Source organism: Kogia breviceps, chromosome 10 (genome assembly GCF_026419965.1).
Source record: "Kogia breviceps isolate mKogBre1 chromosome 10, mKogBre1 haplotype 1, whole genome shotgun sequence".
NCBI lineage: Eukaryota > Metazoa > Chordata > Mammalia > Artiodactyla > Physeteridae > Kogia > Kogia breviceps.
Window position 1 is genome coordinate 85,447,807 of NC_081319.1, and position 14,029 is coordinate 85,461,835.

General features: G+C 38.2%; 1 protein-coding gene and 1 pseudogene across 1 annotated transcript in view; one reads left to right on the plus strand and one right to left on the minus strand.

Annotated features, from left to right (window-relative positions):
- The window catches only part of LOC131763415 (olfactory receptor 2H1-like), a 66,485-nt gene extending 52,469 nt beyond the window's left edge, over nt 1–14,016 (minus strand). The window contains 3 exon segments of the mRNA XM_067006632.1: nt 12,439–12,583; nt 12,916–13,227; nt 13,856–14,016. The gene's annotated coding sequence lies outside the window, so the exon portion shown is untranslated.
- LOC131763359 (olfactory receptor 2W1-like) lies at nt 6,131–7,084 on the plus strand (annotated as a pseudogene).
- Nucleotides 14,017–14,029: the final 13 nt, after the last annotated feature.

Consider the following 14,029-nt stretch of genomic DNA (forward strand, 5'->3'; position numbering starts at 1 on the left):
GCAGAAAAAACATTTGACAAGATTCAACATACATTCATGGTAAAAACTCTAAGCAAAAATGGGTACAGAAGGAACATACCGCAACATAAGAAAGGCCATATATGACAAGCCCACAGCAAACATCATACTCAACAGTAAAGGTTGAAAGCTTTTCCTCTAAGATCAGGAGCAAGACAAGGATGGCCACTCTTGTCACTTCTATTCAATATAGTAGTGGAAGTCCTAGCCAGAGTAATTAGAAAAGGAAAAGAAGTGAAAGGCATCTAAATCAGAAAGGGAGAAGTAAAATTGTCTCAGCACATGACATGATCTTCTATACAGAAAATCCCAAAGACCTAATCAAAAAACTGTTAGAATAGACAAATTCTGCAAAGTTGCACATAGAAAAAATACATGCTATTTAGACATTCACATATGTATGTGAGCGTGTTAATGTATAAATTATATCCTAATGTAAGTATGTGATGAACACAAAATTCAATATCACGATTCCCCTGGGGGTCAGGCAGGAAGATGGGACAGTGTAAAGGCATACAGGTAGCTCTAAGCTATTAGTAAGTTTCCAGTTCTTGAACAGAGTGGCAGGCTGGAAGGTGTTCATGGTATTATTTTTAATTCATTGAAAATGGAACAATGATTATATGGCTCATGAAGCTAGAATGATAATTATTCCATAATTTTTTTAATCAAATAGTTTCTTTCCTGTGGATACATCTAGAAATTGCCTGTATTTCTCCAACTTGATTAATATGTTACCTGTTGAATAAACCAAATTCCAGTTAAATGTGATTTTTATAGATATGGTTTACATTATATTTCTAATATTTAATAGTAAATTTAATATATACATAAAAATTAATATCTCTGAAATTAATTTCCATGGAAGAAATCTAAATAGAAGATAGAACCTAATGTCTTAAGGGAACTTTTCATAAAGTTGTTGTTTGGATAAGCCTCTGACTGTAGTCAAAGATTTGTTAATCACCTCTGTGGGGCAGCAGTCCCCAAGGTCTAAACCACATCCACATAGGAGCCTTTAAAGTTGTACATAAATATAAATTAGATAGCTGGTGGGAAGCTGCTGCATAGCACAGGGAAATCACCTCTGTGCTTTGTGACCGCCTGGGGGGGTGGGATAGGGAGGGTGGGAGAGAGGGTGATGCAAGAGGGAGGAGATGTGGGAGCATGTGTGTATGTATAACTGATTTAGTTTGTTGTAGAGGGAAAACTAACACACTATTGTAAAACAATTATACTCCAATAAAGATGTTAAAAAATAAAAATAAAAAAAATAAAGTTGTACATAAATACTTCCCTGTTACATCATTATGATTCCTGTAGTACACACAGACCAACAGAGCACTCTCTGTTTAACTAAGCAGAAATCTATCTACAAATGTGTTTAACAAGAATATACACTAAAAGACTACAAATGTAAAGCAATTATACTACAATAAAGATGTTAAAAAAATAAAAAAGATACAAATATCTATCAAAAATACCTTTAACAAAACCTAATTTTGAACTCTTCCACCAGTCCCACATCTAGTTTTTCTCCAACATCCACATTAGATAGAGACTTCTATTAAATCTCAGTTCAGCTGTTGCATTTAAATATGAATGTGATTGTGATATTAGTATAAGAAACCGGTGGCTATTCCAATATTTCATAGACTCAGTAACTTGCCAAACAATTTTTCTGAATTATCAGTGAAATGAAGGATCATCATAATGGGCACATGGGTACTTCTGGACTACATAAGAGCATGACAGCTATGAATTCTTCCCTCAGGAAAGCATAAATACATTCTAATATTTTTGTCTTCTGTTAAGTATGCCCTGCTATCTCCAACAGAAGACATGGAGTAGAAAACAGATCCTAGACAGCTTAGATGTTAGACGTCAGTCTAATACGAAAGCAAAAATGTGAAAGGTATGTGAGATATAAATAAATACCAGTATACTAATGCCCTCCCAGGAATGAAGACTATATTAAATTTCAACAAGAGCAGTTAGTGGACTTTTAAAGTTACTAAATGCTCTCTATGTGCCAAGCATCTTACTAAACATTTTATGTTTAATATATCATTTAATCCTCCTCACAAACCATTCTACAAAGCAGCTGCTACTAGAGTAACTATTTTATGGATGAGGAAACTCAGGCTTAAAGAAGGTAATTAGCTTGCTTCAGTTCACACAGTGAGTAAGTAGCTGAGGTTTGTTCTAATAATATCACTGATGGTCTGACTCTAGAGTCTGGGGTCTTAATTATTTTTATATTGTATTTTTCTGCTTTGGTTTTGTACAGCTACAGCAATATACTTCTCACTTCACAATTAATGAGATCCATTTAATATCTTTTCATTTTTTACAAAATTTTAGACAAATGAAATGTTATGTTTCTGGTTTTCTCTCCATATGATTCTGTACACTCAAGTTATGGTTCATTTGTCTTTAACTTCACTGAAGAAAGTAAAATTATTCTAAATTATTAGAAAATGAAGTCCACACTATGAAAAATGAAAAAGTGAGTTTTAATTAAAATATAGCATGCCTCTTTTTTTTTTAATGGTGCCAGCTTCAAATGGCTTCTTTAATTTATTTATTTATTTATTTTTGGCTGCACTGTGTGCAGGCTTTCTCTAGTTACCACAAGCAGGGGTTACTCATTGCGGTGGCTTCTCTTGCTGCGGAGCACAGACTCTAGGCATGCAGGCTTCAGTAGTTGCGGCAAATGGGCTCAGTAGTTGTGGTGCACAGGCTCTAGATCGCAGGCTCAGTAGTTGTGGCACACGGGCTTAGTTGCTCCGCAGCATGTGAGACCTCCCCGGACCAGGGATCAAACATGTGCCCCCTGCATTGGCAGGTGGATTCCTAACCACTGCGCCACCAAGGAGGTCCACATACCTCTTTTTTAAACATCTATTTCTTCAACTTATGTTCTAAGTCTCTTTTTTATATCATATTGACTTTTAAATTTAAAATAATATCTAAAATTTGAGACTTAAAGGCTTAAATTAACATGGAAAATGTTAAAAAGCATAAAATGAAAAGTCCTATATTTGGGTTCACTAGATTAAATTATGCATAAAGTATAATTCCTAGCTTGACAGCACTTCTAACAAGGGGTCTTATATAATCCAAAGCTTAAACTGAGCCAGTAATATTGTTCACCTGCTAAATCTATCTAACACATATTTTGGGAAATGTATGTAGTTCACAGATGTTTGCTGTTCTCTTCAATAGTGTAGCACATCTGGAGTACTGTGTTCACTTCTAAACTCACTAATCTGAGGTATTTGAGAAACCACGGTGCATCCAATGGATAGCAACCAGGAAAGCATAGTAATTAAAGATCATACAGTGCACTATGCAATTAGTCTGGGAAAATAAATCTAAATGTGTATTTAATAATAGATTATAACATTAAAAGAGGCTTAAAAGACATAAACATTTTTAATGAGTCAAATTAAACAATATTGTCTAGAGATGAATATTTGAGTAATTAAACTATTAAAATACAAGGAGGTGATTACTATAAACATCAGGACAGTGGATACTTTGGAGGACAGAGAAGGGTTATGATTGGGGTGAGGCACAAAGAGAAGTTCCTTGGGTGGCTGGCAGCATTCTACTTCTTGACCTGGGTGTCAGTTACAAGAATATTCACCTTAGCTCATCAAGCTTTTATTTTTCTTTCTGTATCCATGTTTTATTTTATAATAAAACTGTTTTTTATAAAGCCATGTCAAATTGACTTATTCTGTATTTATTTCCAGAATAAAGAAAAAGAGCCAGGGTTGCCCTGGTGGCGCAGTGGTTAAGAATCTGTTGCCAATGCAGGGGACACGGGTTTGAGTCCTGGCCCGGTAAGATCCCACAAGCCGCGGAGCAACTAAGCGTGTGCGCCACAAGTACTGAGCCTGTGCTCTAGAGCCCGCGAGCCACAACTACTGAAGTCTGCGCACCTAGAGCCTGGGCTCCGCAACAAACGAAGCCACCGCAATGAGAAGCCTGCACACCGCAGCGAAGAGTAGCCGCTGATAGCCGCAACTAGAGAAAGCCCACGCACAGCAACGAAGACCCAACGCAGCCAAAAATAAAATAAATGATATAAATTAATTTAAAAAAATAAGAGCCAATGCCTGGATGTTACAAAGAGGCATGTTTGAGCTCAACATAAGAAGTAAGTGACATTGATTAAAGGAAAGAGGCTGCTTCATGTGCAACTGACTTTCCTGTTATTGAATTTATGAAAATAGGAGTTGTGTAAATATTCTGTGGAAAGATTTCCTATGCAGGGCAGTAGGCTGGATTCATGGCTTCCAAGGTTCATATCAACTCTAAAATTCTATGGTCTTTTGATTCCCAACACTATCCCAACCTGAAGAGGTCAAAAAAAGCCAAGTGCATTTTGTAATCAAGGCATTTTGGAAGCTCAAGTCCTCTCCTCCTCTGAGGCTTATTGGTTCAATCTGTACGTTGAGTTTGAAAGTAATTTTGTGTATATAAGTATGCTTGTGCACTTAAAAAATCATGCCAAAAAATGTTTAAGCATTCCAGTTTACCTCTAGACCATCACAGTAAATCACCAGTGTGAAAAATGAAGGGAATAAGGGATAGATAAATAATGATTTGTGGATAGGTGAATATAGTTTTTCATTTTTAGAATTAAATATAAACCAAGCACAGTTCCAAGTGTTTCACAAATATTAACTCTCACAACCTCCCTTCACTGAACACATAGAGAACCTAGTATACAGACAGGTTAAATAAACTGCACAAGGACACATTGCTTCCAAGTGGTGAAGCTGGGATTTGATCCCAAGCACTCTGAGTCAGGAACCTGTGCTCTTAAGCACCATGCTTAACTTAGCTGACATCTACTCCATAAAAACTAGACACTCATTAATTAAATTAAATTTCCATTTTGTATTGAGAAAAACTACATCCTTATCTCATACTGCTTGGATACTACTTGGTAATTACAGTTCTTTCTTCATGATTATAACAGTATAATGTTCTAACTAAAATGCTTGTAACAATGATATACTGTAGGTAATTTATCTTTATCTTATTTTACTACAACTGCAACAAACAGGTTATTATTCCTTGGCCCCAAAGACACTATAAATGTACAGTACCCTAGGTCTAAAGTTCACAGAGATTATACGCATTAAAAACTTCATAAATTAACTCAGTAAACATTCCATTTGTTTAATATGATACAACATTCAGAAATAGTAAGACTGATGTAATTTTATCCCTTATCTGTATTCTTTTAAGAGTTGAAATTAGGTGATAGTTTTACCTATAGAGTTCCAAAGCAACCAGAGGATAAATGCATGTAATTAGTAAACTCCATGGGGAAAAACAATTCATTGATTGTTTAATAAATTGCTTTGTTTGAATTAACTGCCTTGTTAATTTTGCTGAATGGCCAAGTGAATAGGAGCTAAAACAGATTGTTACTATGTATATGTGGTGACCAAAAGTTTCTGGAATTAGTTCAACTTTTAACCCTGCAACAAATCAATAAGGCTACTTAGATGGTGTAATAGGATTCATAAAAGGTATTCAAAGAAATATACAGCCTCTGTACATGTAAATAAAGGTTAATAATGAGGATTTTTTTTCCTGGCATCAAAAACACACGCACCAAAAAAAAGGCAGTATAGGAGAGAACATCAAAACTGATACAAGAAGGCGGGGTGGGGTGGGGTGGAGGTGGGATGAACTGGGAGATTGGGATTGACATATATACACTAATATGTATAAAATAGATAACTAATAAGAACCTATGGTATAAAAATAAAAAAATAAAATTCAAAAAAATAAAAATGATACAGGAACGACAGTGTCTGTAATGTTGAAGAGGAGGAAAAAGAGGAGGAGGATGGTTGTGATGATGATTATGATGATAAAGGTTGAGATGTAGACATTTGGAAGTGAATATGGAAAGTGACTCTGTTAGCAAATGGTGGAGCTCATCCTAGGACAGGGTCATTTAACTTTACCTCAAGCTCAACAGCTTTGTAAGAAAAATATTTGTGTGATCAAGTGATGCTTATGTCACAGTTTCAAGGAGGAACAACTCCTCAAAATATATCCCACTCTTTCATAAGGAACAATGGAAACCAGCAATGGAAGTTCCAGAACAGACTTCATCCTTCTGGGCTTTTCTGATCAGCCCCAATTAGAACACATCATCTCTGTGGTTGTCTTCATCTTCTATATTGTAACTCTGGTAGGAAACACAACTATCATTCTTGTATCTTACCTAGACACCCAGCTCCATACTCCCATGTATTTCTCCTTATCCAATTTGTCTTTCTTAGACCTCTGTTATACAACTAGCATTATCCTCCAGATGCTGGTAAACCTATGGTGTCCAAAAATGTCCATTACATATGGAGGGTGTGTGCTCCAATTCTTTGCCCTTGACTTGGGAGCCACAGAATGTCTTCTCTTGGCTGTGATCGCTTGTGACCGCTATGCTGCTGTCTGTCAACCTCTTCACTACACAGTAATAATGCCCCCTCAGCTTTGCCAGAAGATGGTGTTGACTGCCTGGTTAAGTGGTCTTGGCAGTGCCTTGTTTGCTCTTTGACTTTGAAGTTGCCAAGATGTGGGCACAGGGAGGTGGATAATTTTTTCTGTGAGATGCCAGAGTTGATCAAGATGGCTTGTGTCTATTCAAAAGTAATTGAGATTGCTGTCTTTGCTCTTGGAGTGGTGTGTTTCTTCTAGTACCTCTATCACTAATTCTCATCTCATATGGAGCTATCACGAGGATCAAGTCAGCAGCAAGGTGGTGAAAGATCCTTAATACATGTGGTTCCCATCTCACAGGAGTAACTCTGTTTTATGGAACAATCATTTATATGTACATGAAGCCACAGACTAACTCCTCACAAGATGAGGGGAAAGTTCCTTACTCTCTTTTACACAATTGTCACACCCAGCCTTAACCCTCTGATCTACACTTTAAGAAAGAAAGATGTGAAGAGTGCAATAAACAGAATACTGTGGCTAGAAAAATGGCCAGCAAAGTCATGAATTAGATGGAAAAATCAGAATGTAGAGAGCTAAAGAAATAATATTGACCTTTCCCAACAGAAGATGAATCAATTCATTTATTAAAAGAGCATTTCTTGGGTGTTTACCATGTACCAAGAATTGTACTAGGTACTGACCTTGTAAATAAATAGGAAGAAGAGAGAAATGATAAGGAGATAGAGATACAGATATATAAATAAAATGTAATTCATGCATTTAAAAAGCTTCAAGACTAATCAGGGACTATAGATAAATAAATATATAATTATGAAATGTTGTAAGTACAGTAATGTACAAAGAACTGAGGAAAGATTTCTCATAAGCATCTATTCTAACGTAAGATGGTACTGAATTTTTTTTCTCCCCAGATGTACCACTTTTATTAGAAATAACACTCTCTTTCATTCACCTGTTACTGTTAGAGGAGTCTCTGGTGGAGACTAACAGCCCACCAATACCCATTCCACCTTCTGCCTCAAGTTTTAACTGAGCATAGGGCTATCATATTACAAATTACATTTCCTAGTCTGGCCTCCATCAACACAATTCCAGGGAAGTGATGTGTGCAACTTCTGGGTCATCTCAAATATGAAGCCACTGGCTCTCACCTTCCACCCTCTCCTTCCTCTTGGCTGGAATGTGAATGCGAAGGGTACCTACTCTGACAAAAGCCCTAAGAGGGAATGGAACAGTAAGACGGGAACAGAACAACTCCACCAGCAGAGCAAAGCCTCCAGATTATTACTGGAGAAAAATGTTTCATATATTATTTAATATTAATTAAGCCACTGTATTCTGGGATCTCTCTGTTATAAAAGCTTGGCTTTTCCCCTGATATGGACTATTAAGGAGTTTAGGCTTTTCCCTGTAGGGCAGTGTTGTCCCTGGACCAGCAGCATCAGCATCACCTGGTCACTTACTAAAAAAGCAAATTCTTGGGCCCCACCTCAGACCTACTGAATCAACAATCTGAGTTTCGACCCAGCGAACCATGTTTTTCAATAAGGCTAAAGTTTGAGAATCACTGTTGTAGAGAATAGGGAGACACTGAATGTCTTTAAACAGAAAATTAATGTGGTTTTATAGATTTTAATTTCCTTCCTGATAGATATGAGAAAGAAGGTGGATAAGGATTTCTCGAAGCTTTTAGAGAAGTAGTTGCCAAATGTCTTAAGTGTCAGACTCCAGGTCATGACCAGTCCAACTTTTTTTTTTCCCGCCAGTCTGGAGAAAGGAGAAAAATAAGAAGTTTCAACTAAGGTTAAGTGAAGTCAATATAAAAGGTTATTCCTTATTTAATACTATCTTCTTACACTTTGGCTTTATAATGTTCTTTCTTTTGTTGAATTATGGTGGTAGTAGATGGTGGTTTATTGGAAAGGGGCTTGATGCTCTTACTTGACAAAATAAAAATTTAGTAATCTCATGTTTGCTCCCATTTTTTCACTTTATTTTACTGGTAAATACACTCAAAATCTGGGGATCTCTATGCTGGAGAATAAAATAAACTTCTCTACAAGTTGGCCATTTCAGAGGTTGAAAATCTTCTCTGCAAGTGAAAGATTCCTCACATCTAAAGTGCCATTGCTATGTCATTTCAAAGGCAAAGTAAACCACTATCTGCCTGAAGTATCAAAATGTGGGCTAAACTGATGTTAGGCTATTTCTCATCTGTTCTTTCAGTTCTATTAAACAAAGGCAGACCTTTGTTAACAGAAAAAAATTCCTTTGTGAGAGAGAATAATATTAGCTATTTGACATTTGTCAGAAAAAGCAGATACTTCTTAAAGAGGACACTAATTATTATCACTAGTCTATAAAAATATAGACTTTCTTTGGAGTTGAGGATTCAAGAGATTTTATAATTTTTTTAAGATACAGTAGTATAATCAAAGGAAATACTGTCAAAGAATAACGTAACTTTAACCTATTTTTATCTAAGATTTTAGGTGCACTTTACAGTATCCACATGAAAATGATGGGTTTTAAGTTCTTGTGCGCCAACTGATATATCAAAAGAAAAGTTTCCATCCTTGCTATCATTGTATCCTGCTGGTAAGAAATGTTTCATGAACTCTGAGTACAAATATGGCCCATTGCTTTTCTTTATTGTCATTATTTTACAATTTTTTCATTAGCCCCCAACTGCAATATTAACAGAACGTCATCTCCATTTTGAGCTCCCTTTCCCCCAGAATGATCTCCAAATTTGAAATTCCAAAAATGAGTTGACATCAGTTCGCACACCCAACCAGGGAAGAACCCCTAAGTCCACTACTGCCATTTCGGCTTAGTGCCACAAGGTGGTGCTATTGAGAAAAATGGTCCTTCAAGGCATAAGCACTGACATGGTAACGAGAACTAAATACTTCAGATCTCTGCAGAAGTCACAATGCTCCTTATAGGGAAGTAGACACTCTTACCAGCTTTTTCATAACAGTTGTGTCCCAATGAGCCCTGCCTTCCATCTCCCTGAGTGGCAGATCTTCATTTTCAGGTCTTCCAGTTTGAAATTCATCCATCTTCATCACTGAGCTTGCAGCCCAATAACTCTGGCCAAATTTGCTTGGGTGTGAGGTTCTTGAGGCCCTGAACACTGTGCCCTCTTCTTCCTTGGGGATCCCCATCTCCATAGTGTTGGACAATTTTTCCTTCATCAATCGATCCTCCAACCCATACCTCCCTCCCCAGACAGACAGACACACACACACACACACACACACACACACACACACACACGCACGCACGCACGCATGCACACACACAGAATTTTATAATTAATTACACTCTTCCCCAGAAGATGGAGCTCTCCACCCACACCCTCTCCATACCCCCAGCATCTCTAACTCAAATTTGCTGCAAGAATGTGGTGCAACAGGTCTTAGGATAAATTCTGCAACATCACACAGTGAGAACCAAAGAACAAGATTTATTGGGGAAACACAGAAACCAAGCACGAGAGGCAAGGTGCCTCTGTCCTCTCATAATCCCATGGAGAGGTGAACTAGGGCCAAGGCCAAGCTGTTTGACATGCAGTGGGTCAGTGCTCTAGTCCTGACCCAACTGCCATACCTTCTCCAAAAGTAAACTTGAATGCTACTTCTTAGTGAGACATCAAGACTACTTGGTTGCCAATCTGGGTTTAGATGCCAGCTGTTTGAAGAGAGCCAGCTACCTGGCACCTGGAGACCATGGATACTGTGGAAAGTTGCAGCGCCTCCTGTTAGGGAGTGTAAGGCACTGGTCCTATGGTAAACTGAGTTTAGGTGCAGCCCCTCCTTCCAGGAGGGGAGGGAAACCCCAGTTCCAGCTAGCTCCTTTCCTAGGCAACCTAGAGTGAGATCCCAGGATCACTTTTGAATAGTTCTGCTCATTGCCACACAGAAGATTAAGAAAAATATTGCACACAGTGTTCAGTATGCTCTGTAATTAAAGTGCTCAGTAAATATTAACTATTGTAATTAGTCCTATTTGACTATTTTTCCTTTTATATAACTTCATTAGGAATCTCACATGGGAAGAGTATCAGAAGTAATTGACAGGGATGGACGTAGCCTTTTCTGAATCTGTTAGCAAAAAGAAAAAAAATCTAAAAGTACCTCAAACCTCACGCTCAACTCTCTATGTGTAAGTTGGACTTAAACTATATATTAAACCAGATGGACTTAACATTTACAGAACCTTCCATCCAAGAGCAGCAGAACACACATTCTTCTCAAACACACATGAATATTCTCAAGGATAGATCATAAGAATTAATATTGTTAAAATATCTATACTACCCAAGGTAATCTACAGATTCAATGCAATCCCTATCAAAATTCTAATGGCATTTTTCACAGAAATAGAACAAACAATCCTAACACTTGTGTGGAACCACAAAAGAACCTAATAGACAAAGCAATCTTGGAAGAACAAACTTCCAAGAGGCAGCACAGGTCCTGATTTCAAACTATATTACAAAGCCATAATAATCAAAACCGTATGGTACTGGAATAAAAACAGACACATAGATCAATGGAACAAAACAGACAGCGTAGACATAAGCTCATACATATACGGGTAATTAATTTACAATAAAGGAGCCAAAAACATACAATGGCGAAAGGACAGTCTCTTCAATAAATGGTGCTGGGAAAACTGGATAGCCACCTGCAGAAGAATGAAACTAGACCTCTATCTTACACCTCTCACAATAATTAACTCAAAAAGGATTAAAGACTCAAATGTTATGACCTGACCATAAAACTCCTAGAAGAAAACAAAGGGGGAAATAAATGATTTTTTAGATATGACCCCAAAAGCACAGTAAAAAAAAAAAAAATCAACAAAATGAAAACACAACCTATGAAATATGAGAAAATACTTGCAAAACATATATCTGCTACGAGGTTAACATCTGAAGTATATAAGGAACTCATACACTCAACAGCAAAAAAAAAAAAAAATCCCATTTAAAAATGGGCTGAGGACCTGAATAGACATTTTTCCAAAGAATATATACAAATGGCCAACATGTACATGAAAAGACGCTCAACATCACTAGTCATCAGGGAAATGCAAATTAAAACCACAATGAAATATCACCTCATACCTGTGTTGTTCAATAGTCAACTGTATATTATTGTAATGATGTTATCTATAGACTGTAGACAAGTGGCGACACCTAAAATAAGAGACTGGTATACACATGGGTTTTTTCAGTGATCATACAACAGATATTTATTAAACATGAATCATATGTCACTGTGTTCTAGGGATAACTACAGTCTCTCATTTCAATAAGCTCACAGTCTAGCACAATGCTTCTCAAACCATTTTCTCTTCTGTACCCTATACATTTACTCAAACATAAAGCCAAATATTTTATTCCTGTTTTACCTCTGACCCTACTCTCACAACACCCTGTACCTGCTTCTATCACAGTATTCATCACACTGGTCTGTTATCACAGATGTCCTAGTCTGTTTCCCCAACCAGACTGAAGTACCTTGAGGGCAGGAGCCAAACGTCCTTCAACTTTACATCTCTACTGCCCAGAATAATTATCTGGCACTTAAAATATATTCAACAAATGTTGTATGAATGAATGCATGAATTAAATGCATGAATAAATAAATGAATGAATTGTTTAGCATCTGCTCCAGATGTACAAGGGGCTGACAAGGAAAGCTGGCCTTATAATACTGAGGGCTGGCCTCTCCTCCCACAGATATATCAGGTATAATACAGCCCAGTGTTCACTTAGGTCTATTTTTAAAAATATTCATACGTATAACAACTAAAAATCAGTTCTTGGTACCATCATTTGAAAGATATGCTCTGGCTCCTTTTCCACCAGAACTCACCTTATAAGCAGGATGACTGCTAGCTCCTTACCTCTCTTTTGCAGGATCCAAGAAAAAGCAATGACGTCTTCAGGCTGGATGACTATGGGCCAATGTTGAATAACTGGTGAATCGAAAGCTGATGCCAAAATCTTCTCACATGCCAAGCTCTGCCCTTCCTGGGCACTCGATGGAACCTAGATGTAGGAATGTCATCGAAGGGAAAAGAAAAAGGGATTATTTACATGTTAAAATTAAAATCCCAGGAAAGATATGAAAGAGCAATCTCTCTGGACTACAGAGAAAGGGAAAATCCAATTCTCATTCCATTTTAGAAAAAGACAGAGGATACGCACAGTCTTTCCTACAAAAGCATGCAACTTTAAAGACTATCAATATAGTCAATAACAAAGAGGTTAAGGAAGAAACTCAGTTGAGGCACTTAGCCACTATTTTCTTCAGCCCTTAAGAAAACCACATCATTCATTGTTTCTCTTCCCTGGCCAGTAGCAACACTGCCTCCTCTTACCCATTCTTCTCCATCCAGATCTCACTCTTCATCTCCCATCACTACTGTGACCTTCTCTCTGCTAGGTGAATCATGTACCCACATCCAGTCCCGTCTTTCTCCAGGTAGGACTTCCAGGGCCTGCTGCTCAGGACAGGTCTCCTCAAGGGGGCCAAATCCCTGTGAACATCCATCAGAAGTAACTGCCTTCTCCCAGTGACTGACATTTTGAGCCAAGGGGCAGGAGCTGCTCTGCATTTTTTGTCCATTGGCAGTATGGCTTTAGATACCAGTGAAGTTCAGTGGCTCCACTCTGCATTTTAGGTTATTGGCCTGAAAGAAAGGGGCAGGAAAAAAAGAGAGGGAGCGAGGGAAAGTCATGAATGGGAGTAGTACATCAACAAAAATCACAAAAGAACCAAGCAGCCCGACGGGGAAAGAAACTGGCAAAGAGGAAGGAAGTTAAAGCTCTGATGAGAGTTTCAGAATTCGTGAGAAAAGACTAAGAGCACCATATCGTTTGGGTTTCCTCTCCTCACCTTACCAGCTATGCGACTGTGGGTAAGCTTTTAGCATATCTAGGCTTCAAGTTGCCTATCTAAAAACTGGGGTAGTGATAGTACCTACCTCATTGGGTTGTTTGAGAATTAAACGAATGAATATCAATATGTATACTACACTCAGGACAAGGCCTGACCCAGAATAAGCGCTATATTCACCAGTTTGCCAAATAAAAAAACTTTAATTGTAATATTAAAGGATGGCCTAAAGAAGGAGGAGAAGGAGGAAAAACAGACTAGAAGAGGTAAAGATAAAATATGCTTCAGCAGGCGGGCCCTCCTACGTCCCAACCCATCCCATCCCACCTCCGAAAGCAGGCCCCGGCCCTCCCCAGAAGGCCAGCGAGGGGCTCCCGCCAGAACCCCGGACAGGGCCTCACAGACCTGCCCCGCGACCTCACCTTCTCCGCCGACCTTGCGGGTCCTGCCTTCCCCGCGGTGGGGCCGAAGGAGCGCAAAGGCCTCCTCAGGTTAGCTCCAAAAATCCCGAACCGCACCTCAGAGACGAGGGGCTGAACTCCAAAGTGCAGAGCCTTTACATTCCGCGGTCTCTATGGTAACTCGCGGCTTGCCCT